The sequence below is a fragment of the Balaenoptera borealis genome (assembly GCF_965194805.1).
Source record: "Balaenoptera borealis genome assembly, chromosome: 4".
NCBI classification, from domain to species: domain Eukaryota; kingdom Metazoa; phylum Chordata; class Mammalia; order Artiodactyla; family Balaenopteridae; genus Balaenoptera; species Balaenoptera borealis.
Window position 1 is genome coordinate 51,365,057 of NC_138861.1, and position 10,264 is coordinate 51,375,320.

Sequence of the window (10,264 nt, forward strand, 5' to 3'; positions counted from 1 at the left end):
CAACAAACCAGCTTTACAACAAATGCTAAAGGCACTGTTTTAAGTGGGAAACACAAGAGAGGAAATGGACCCACAAAAACAAACCCAACAAAATTAGGAAAATTGTAATAGGAACATACATATCGATAATTACCTTAAATGTGAATTGATTAAATGCTCCAACCAAAAGTTACAGGCTCGCTGAACAGATGCAAAAACAAGACCCATATATATGCTGTCTACAAGATACCCACTTCAGACCTAGGGACACATACAAACTGAAAATGAGGGGATGGAAAAAGATACTCCATGTAAATGGAAATCAAAAGAAAGCTGGAGTAGCAATACTCATATCAGATAAAATAGACTTTAAAATAAAGAATGTTACAAGAGACCAGGAAAGACACTACATAATGATCAAGGGATCGATCCAAGAAGAAGATATAACAATTATAAATATATATGCACCCAACATAGGAGCACCTCAATACATAAGGCAAATGCTAACATCTATAAAAGAGGAAATCGACAGTAACACAATAATAGTGGGGGACTTTAACACCTCACTTACACCAATAGACAGATCATCCAGACGAAAATTAATAAGGAAGCAAAAGCTTTAAATGACACAATAGATCAGATAGATTTAATTGATATTTATAGGACACTCCATCCAAAAACAGCAGATTAGACTTTCTTCTCAAGTGCACACAGAACATTCTTCAGGATAGATCACATCTGGGGTCATAAATCAAGCCTCAGTAAACTTAAGAAAATTGAAATCATATCAAGCATCTTTTGCGACCACAGAACTATGAGATTAGAAATCAATTACAGGGAAAAAAAGTAAAAAACACAAACACATGGAGGCCAGAAAAAACATTACTAAATAACCAAGAGATCACTGAAGAAATCAAAGAGGAAATCAAAAAATACCTAGAGAAAAATGACAATGAAAACACGACGATCCAAAACCTATGGGATGCATCAAAACCAGTTCTAAGAGGGAAGTTTATAGCGATACAAGCCTACCTCAAGAAACAAGAAGAATCTCAAATAAACAATCTAAACTTACACCAATAGGAACTAGAGAAAGAAGAACAAACAAAACCCAAAGTTAGTAGAAGGAAAGAAATAATAAAAATCAAAGCAAAAATAAATGAAATAGAAAAAAATAGCAAAGATCAATAAAACTAAAAGCTAGTTCTTTGAGAAGATAAACAAAAATGATAAACCTTTAGGCAGACTCATCAAGAAAAAGAGGGAGAGGACTCAAATCAATAAAATTAGAAATGGAAAAGGAGAAGTTACAACAGACACCGCAGAAATACAAAGCATCCTAAGAGACTACTACAAGCAACTCTATGGCAATAAAATGGACAACCTGGAAGAAATGGACACATTCTTTGAAAGGTATAACCTTCCAAGACTGAACCAGGAAGAAGTAGAAAATATGAACAGACTAATCACAAGTAATTAACTAGAAACTGTGATTAAAAATTTTCCAAAAAACAAAAGTCTAGGACCAGATGGCTTCACAGGTGAATTCTATCAAACACTTAGAGAAGAACTAACACCCATCCTTCTCAAACTCTTCCAAAAAATTGCAGAGGAAGGAACACTCCCAAACTCATCCTACGAAGCCACCATCACCCTGATACCAAAACCAGACAAAGATACGACAAAAAAAGAAAATTAGAGACTAATATCACTGATGAATATAGATGCAAAAATCCTCAGCAAAATACTAGCAAACAGAATCCAACAACACATTAAAAGGATCATACACCATGATCAAGTGGAATTTATCCCAGGGATACAGGGATTCTTCAATATACACACATCAATCAATGTGATATACCATATGAATAAATGGACGAATAAAAACCATATGATCATCTCAATTGATGCAGAAAAAGCTTTTGACAAAATTCAACACCCATTTATTTTTTTTTTTTTTTTTTTTTTTTTTTTTCACACACACACACTGTATTTTATTTTTACAAGAGATAAATCGACTGACACCAAGCCTTGTACATGGATGACCACAACAAAAGCAACAATGATTGCAATTACGAAACATGAAACACACTCATACTATGTCATAATATTGACATTCAGTCCAGTAATCCTCCACTGTAACAGCTCCTTTACTTTGCAGTGAAAATTGATTTGTATATTCTTTGCCTCTGAGTCCTTGTGGAATTTTTTTTTTTTTTTTTTTTTTTTTTTTTTTTTTTAAATTCAGACAGAAAGTCACAAAAATTATACTCATCCTCATCAGTTTCAACACCCATTTATGATAAAAACTCTCCAGAAAGTGGGCATAGAGGGAACCTACCTCAACATAATACAGGCCATATACAACGAACCCACAGAAAACATCATTCTCAATGGTGAAAAACTGAAAGCATTTTCTCTAAGATCAGGAACAAGACAAGGATGTCCACTCTTGCCACTGTTATTCAACATAGTTCTGGAAGTCTTAGCCATGGCAATCAGAAAAGAAAAGGAAATAAAAGGAATACAAGTTGGAAAAAAAGAAGTAAAGCTGTCATTGTTTGCAGATGACATGACACTATACATACAGAATCCTAAATCTATTTAGGATTTAAGAAATCCTAAATAGAAAGCCACCAGAAAACTACTAGAGCTAATCAATGAATTTGGTAAAGTTACAGGATACAAAATTAATGCACAGAAATCTCTTGCATTCCTATACACTAACAATGAAAGATCAGAAAGAGAAATTAAGGAAACAATCCCATTCACCACTGCAACAAAAGAATAAAATACCTAGGATTAAACCTACCTAAGGAGGTAAAAGACTTGTACTCAGAAAACTATAAGATTCTGATGAAAGTAATCAAAGATGACACAAACAGATGGAGAGATATACAATGTTATTGGTTTGGAAGACTCAATGTTGTGAAAATGACTATACTACCCAAAGCAATCTAAAGATTTAATACAATCCCTATCAAATTACCAATGGCATTTTTTACAGAACTAGAACAAAAAAATCTTAAAATTTGTATCAAGACACAAAAGACCCCAAATAGCCAAACAATCTTGAGGGGAACAAAACAGAGCTGAAGGAATCAGACTCCCTGACTTCAGACTAAACTACAAAGCTACAGTAATGAAGACAATATGGTACTGGCACAAAAACAGAAATATAGATCAATGGAACAGGAGAGAAAGCTCAGAGATAAACCCACACACCTATGGTCAACTAATCTATGTATGACAAAGGAGGCAAGTATATACAATGGAGAAAAGACAGTCTCTTCAATAAGTGGTGCTGGGAAAACTGGACAACTAAATGTAAAAGAATGAAATTAGAACACTCCCTAACACCATACACGAAAATAAATTCAAAATAGATTAGAGACCTAAATATAAGACCAGACACTGTAAAACTCTTAGAGGAAAACATAGGAAGAACACTCTTTGACATAAATCACAGTAAGAACTTTTTTGAGCCACCTCCTAGAGTAATGGAAAGAAAAGGAAAAATAAACAAATGGGACCCAATGAACTTAAAAGCTTTTGCACAGCAAAGGAAACTATAAACAAGACAAAAAGACAACCCTCAGAATGGGAGAAAATATTTGCCAATGAATCAACGGACAAAGGACTAGTCTCCAAAAAATATAAACAGCTCATGCAGCTCAATATTAAAAACAAAAACAACCCAATCAAAAAACAGGCAGGGGCTTCCCTGGTGGCACAGTGGTTAAGAATCCACCTGCCAATGCAGGGGACACTGGTTCAATCCCTGGTCCATGAAGATTCCATATGCCATGGAGCAACTAAACCGTGTTCCACAACCAGTGAGCCTGCACTCTAGAGCCCGTGAGCCACAACTACTGAGCCTGTGTGCTGCAGCTACTGAAGCCCGCACACTTAGAGCCTGTGCTCCATAACAAGAGAAGCCATTGCATTGAGAAGACTGTGCACTGCAATGAAGAGTAGCCCCCACTTGCCACAACTAGAGAAAACCTGCACACAACAACGAAGACCCAACGTAGCCAAAAATAAATAAATAAATAAATTTATTAAAAATAAATAAGTGGGCAGAAGTCCTAAATAGATATTTCTCCAAAGAAGACATACAGACGGCCAAGAGGCACATGAAAAGTTGCTCAACATCACTAATTATTAGAGAAATGCAAATCAAAACTACAATGAGGTATCACCTCACACTGGTTAGATTGGGCATCATCAGAAAATCTACAGACAATAAATACTGGAGAGGATGTGGAGAAAAGGGAACCCTCTTGCACTGTTGGTGGGAATGTAAATTGATACAGCCACTATGGAGAATAGTATGGAGGTTCCTTAAAAAACTAAAAATAGAATTACCATATGGCCCAGCAATCCCACTACTGGTCATATACCCAGAGAAAACCATAATTCAAAAAGACATATGCACCCCAATGTTCACTGCAGCACTATTTACAATAGCCAGGTCATGGAAGAAACCTAAATGCCCATCGACAGATGAATGGATAAAGAAGATGTGGTACATATATACAATGGAATATTACTCAGCCATAAAAAGGAACGAAATTGGGTCATTTGTTAGAGACGTGGATGGATCTAGAGACTGTCATAGAGAGTGAAGTAAGTCAGAAAGAGAAAAACAAATATCGTATATTAATGCATATATGTGGAAGCTAGAAAAATGGTACAGATGAACCAGTTTGCAGGGCAGATATAGAGACACAGATGTAGAGAACAAACATATGGACACCAAGGGGGGAAAGTGGCAGGAGGTGGGGGGTTGCTGGTATGATGAATTGGGAGATTGGGATTGACATATATACACTAATATGTATAAAATAGATAACTAATAAGAACATGCTGTATAAAAATAAATAAATAAATTTTTTAAAGAGTTTAATGAAATGATACAAGTAAATGATTAATATGGTTCCTGGCATATAGTAAGAACCCAGTAATTTAATTTAATATTATACTTATTTTAGGAAGTGCTTCTCCTTATTCTCAGCCACATGGTTGCAACAGAAACTTACATGATACAAAGAGCAACCTCCCTTGACCCTAGCTGACTGGTCTAGGGTTGAACCCCCACCATAATAAAACCCATGAGCCTCTTCTCATATTTTAATTGGACTGTCTCCAAGACTTGGCGCTAGCTGTTCAGTAAAATGCAAATACCTTTATTAAAATGTTAAGGAAATTTCAGAAAATTACAGTGTGGGAAGGAAAAGATTAAAGTTCTAGTACACTTGAACTTTCTCTTGAATTTCCAGTGGAATGGTAGTTTAAGACTTAAACCTATGTGAGAAAGGAAATTCTCTATGGACAATGCCCCCTACTTCAGACTTGACTTTCCCTTGCCTTCCACAAATTCTTCCTTTTACAAATCGCTCTACAACTCCTCCTTCTTACCTCTCCCAAACTACCACCTTGAGAAGTATAGTCTATGCCAGTGGTTTCAAATCTGGGGCAATCTTGCTCCCCAGGCAACATTTGAGAATGCTGAGACATTTTTGGTTGTCACAAGTGAAGGGAGTGGTGTTGCTGGCGTCTAATGGGTAAAGACCAGAGATGCTGCTAAACATACTACAGTGCAGAGGACAGCCTCCTTTCCCACCAAAAAATTACCTGACCTAAAATGTCAACAATATGGAGGTTGATAAGACCCTGGTCTAAAGTCAAACAGAAATGAAACTTTCCTCCACTAACAAAGAGTCAATTCTACCTTTGGTATCCATTTTTTCCCATTATTCTATATAAAAGTTTTAATTCCCTTCCTTGTTTACCTGAATCCTACCAGAATCATATAGTGCTACATTAGTCTTAAAGGTGATTTGTTACCATGGGAATGGATTGGGATGATTACATTCATATAAGTCATAATTTAGCTATGATGGAGCCAGAAGGAGGGGGGAAGTTGCCAATCCCCCCACCATAACCGTATTCCAAGAAGACACATGGGAGAAGGTACATACTCTTAAGAAAAAATGTTGAATTATCAAGACAGCCATTGAGATTATTAGCGTTGGAAGAATATTGTCAGCGAAATAACAAACTTTATGTAAACTTGGTGGATGCTTTAGACAAGGAAAACACTGACCACAAAGTCAGTAAAGATAAATAGGATGATGGGCTACAGTAACAAAAATTCTAGAAGGTCATTAAAAATAATATTTCAGATGGAGCAAGTGGTGAACCTTGAAGAACTGAAGTATGACTCCTGCCTTATTTCACAAAGGCTATCAATAGGATGATCTGTAGTGACTATGTCATATTACATGGTCATAATACTGGCTGAAGAAAAATTTATGATGAAATATATCTAGAGAACTACATAGATAGGCTTTTTTTTAATACATAGGCCATTATAACATAAAAAGTAGTTAGGGAGGATATTTTAAAATTTATGTTCTTATTGGCTAAAATTTGTAGTAGAAATGAAAGTCGACTGAACAAAACTATAGACTAATGTTGAGATCAGTAAATATAAAAGATACAGAGAACTGAGTCAGCCAAGAAGAGGACTGAGTATTCAGAAAAATGTGGAAGATATAAGTAATGCCAAACAAAGATAAATTCGATCAACTTGATCTTTGCAATGGAAAGAAATAGACATCAGGAGGGATAGTTGGAAGAGTCATTGGTCTTTGGACACAAAATCAGAGTAAAACTCTCCAACTCTTTCAGAAGAAAATGAGTAAGGCTATATATAAAGAATTCAAGCCTGAGTTCTTTATCCAAATTCACCATCACATATCCCCTATTCCACTGGATAATACAATCAAAACAATGACAAAGGAAACCATTTACTGGTCCATTATAGAAACTCTGAAATTACTAGAGAGATAGACACAGATATGCTGTCCAGATCCACTTTCAAGGAAGGACTTGCTGGCTCTTGTTCAGTTCCTTCCTGGAGCTTTCAAGCCTCCTTGCAGGAGATCACACCCTTCCTGGAGCAGCTTGACCAAGCAAGGTCAGGGGAAAAAGGACAGCTCATTTCAACCCATTTCAGGATGCTCAGATGCAATGTTTACTCCAAAGTTCCTCACAGGGTTGGCCAAAGTGTTGTTGGACTAGAATTGCAGTTTGGCTACTGCCTCTGCCCCATCCTGCTTCCTCTCCTTTTTTTTCACCCTAATAAATATTTTGCATCCCAAACTTCTTAACATCTGCTTCCAGAGAACCCAATCTATGATAATCACGTTTGGAAGAATCTTGGAGGTTCTTAGTCAGACCTTCCACTCAGCTGCAATATTTCATAGAGCTTCAAAACACCACTGCCACAGTCTGGTATGAGGAGACAGTGCAGGCTTTGCAATCTCACGCATCCCTGGGTTTTAATATTACCCCTTACCTCTAATTAGCAATCTGAGCTTAATCCCTCTAAACTTTGTTTTCCTTGTCTGTGAAATGATAATACTTACTGCAAAGAATAATTGTGGGGGATAAATTTTAAATAATGTCTACAAAATGCTTAACTTGGTGCCTGGCTCATAGCAGGTGTCCAGTAATTGTCAGCCCTACTCCTTTCCAACAATAGAAAAAAAGAAAGACCAAATAATTTAAATCTCCCTGCAAAACTAGAAATGCCAAAGTTCAGAGATACTGATTTCTTTGTTGATTTGTGTTACATGTTGTTTCTAACATTATGGAGAATAAACTTCCTGGATTACAGTTTATAAAGCTAGTTAATAAAGTAACCTGAGGCAGAAAAAATCTGTAATGGCAGTAAGGGGGCAGATCTGAAGTAACTCTCAAAGCAGTTGTTTCAAGAAGCACAGCCCCTTGCCCACACATAGACTGAATCTACCCACTTTACTTCATATCCACATCTTACAATAAGAAGTCTCTAGAGGATGGCTGGTCTAAAGTGGACTGTCCTAGTAACTAAGTAGTAAGAATAACTGAAGAGAAAGAGGATTATGGTAGGATATAAAAGGAGCTAAACTCAAAGAGGGGACTTGGTAACGGTGAGAGTACAATAAAAGGCATTTAGTTATGAAATTCAGCATCAAGTTTTTTCTATACCCAATAGTACTTAAAATGTCTTCCATGTAGCTCTCTATCCTTGACATCAGGGCACATAAGCTTTGCCAACTGGGTGAAAAATATTGACAGCTAGATTGTTATAATAATACAGACAGAGGCACTAGCTTTCAAAGTGTAAGATTGGTATTCAAATTGGAAGGCACAGAACTGGCTATTTCCTCAGGTATCCAGTTACCTTAGAAGCCATGGCACAGAGGAAAGCTTCAGGAGTAGTCATTTCAGTTTTTATCTCTAGTACAAAACACTGTTTTAACCCCACAGCTCCTAAGGAATGAAGCTAGTGTCAAAGATTTAATGCCTTGTCACATTAGTGATGTCAGCACAAAATGGCCATCTTCTCTGAATAATTTATCTTCCCACTGCATAATTTTCTTATCTTTTTTCCTACATTTTGGCTTTTTACTGTAGATGGGGAGGTAAATGGCTGTTAGTCCCCGACAAAACCTGTGGCGCATCCTTCCCATCAATCAATTAAAAAACACTTACCTTACATTCAACATGATTTATTTCTTGTTAATACAATTGTCTCACTATATCCTTCTATTATTATACCTTTAATTCCATTAGCCATTCGCTTAATGCTTGCTTTAAGGCTGACCCTCAAAGAGCTTGGAAGAGAGAGGGAAGTCCTAATAGTGGCTTTGCCAATAAAACTCTGGAAGCTCTTCTCCTAAAACCTTGTAGGTCACGGAAAAGATAGGGCACAGAATGTATCCTGACTGAAAAGAATAGAGCAATGTCTCATTTATTTGTTCTGATGGATACTGCTTGATGGTTTAAAAATCCTTAAGAGCTCTTATCTTAAAAGTCAACACAATAGGTTCACAATGTATAATCCTACACATTGCATAGGGATTGATGAGACGCTACCAAGCTTTCCTTAAATAAATTTTAAAAGAGGAAGAGGGGAAGCCATTTGTATTGTCTGAAGATTAATGGCTTGCTTGTTTTGGGGTGGGGCAAATGGTAAACCTCTTACACAGTTAAGTGACACAAAAACATTGTAGTATTCTTTCTCATGGTGGTGGAGTTACATGTTTTCTAGCAAATTTTCTCCATTTGGGTTGAAATTTGAAAGCTCTAAAAAGAAGCCATCGTACTGCATTTCTAAAATTATACATTGAACAGTTGCTATGATTTTTCTCAGTGAGGAGATTTGCTCCCTTTTTGAAATTTAATTGTATGAATGTCTTCATACAATACACAAGCACATACATTTCTGTATCACTACATATAGGATTAGGTCATATGTAGCAGGCACTATGCTTGCTAGATAGGCATTTCTCTCTGCTTCCTTGCAAACCCTAATCCAGTTTTATTCAGGGGTCCACACTTCAAAAATGGGAATCCCATCCAAAGCCTCAGGGTAAATCTGTTCAGTAAAACCAGTACTGGACATTCCATAGTCCTTGTTGGTCATTGATGTTGGGGCAGGCTTCTAGGACAGGTTTCCTCATTTCTAAAAATAAGCATAAACCATGGACATGTTTATGACTGCATGTGGTGCCTGGAGTTTTGAACGTCATCTTATGGCCTCAGGGAGAGATAGTCAAGAACAAAGCCAACATCCTGGGGATGACAGTGTAGAAAGACAAAGGTATCTTTTTCCTTGAAAACATAATTTATCCCTGGAATTAATCAAACTGAGCCTACCCTACTTCAACACTTTTTGTTACTTGAAATAATATGTATATTCATTGGGCTTCCCTGGTGACGCAGTGGTTAAGAATCCTCCTGCCAATGCAGGGGACACAGGTCCGAGCCCTGGTCCGGGAAGATCCCACATGCTGCAGAGCAACTAAGCCCGTGAGCCACAACTACTGAGCCTGCGTGCCAAAACTACTGAAGCCCATGCACCTAGAGCCCATGCTCCGCAACAAGAGAAGCCACCACAATGAGAAGCCCACGCACCGCAATGAAGAGTAGCCCCTGCTCGCCTCAACTAGAGAAAGCCCGCGTGCAGCAGTGAAGACCCAACGCAGCCAAAAAAAAAAAAAAAAAGAATAAGTAAAATAAATAAATTTAAAAAAAAATTTTTTAAATATGTATATTCATTGTTTAAGCTAGTTAAGTCAGCATTGACCATTACGTACCACTGGAGGCATCCTTGCTATACATCACAGGTGCTTTTTAAATAAATTTATTTATTTATTTATTTGTTTTTGGCTGTGTTGGGTCTTCGTTTCTGTGCGAGGGCTTTCTCTAGTTGCGGCAAGAGGGGGCC

General features: G+C 37.0%; 1 long non-coding RNA gene across 1 annotated transcript in view; it reads right to left on the reverse strand.

The window, feature by feature from the left end:
- Positions 1-2,259, reverse strand: part of LOC309628318 — a 519,843-nt gene extending 517,584 nt beyond the window's left edge. Inside the window, exon 1 of the long non-coding RNA XR_014244414.1 lies at positions 1,919-2,259. This is a non-coding gene — a long non-coding RNA (uncharacterized lncRNA). The remainder of the gene's footprint in view (positions 1-1,918) is intronic.
- Between the last annotated feature and the right edge of the window lie 8,005 nt (positions 2,260-10,264).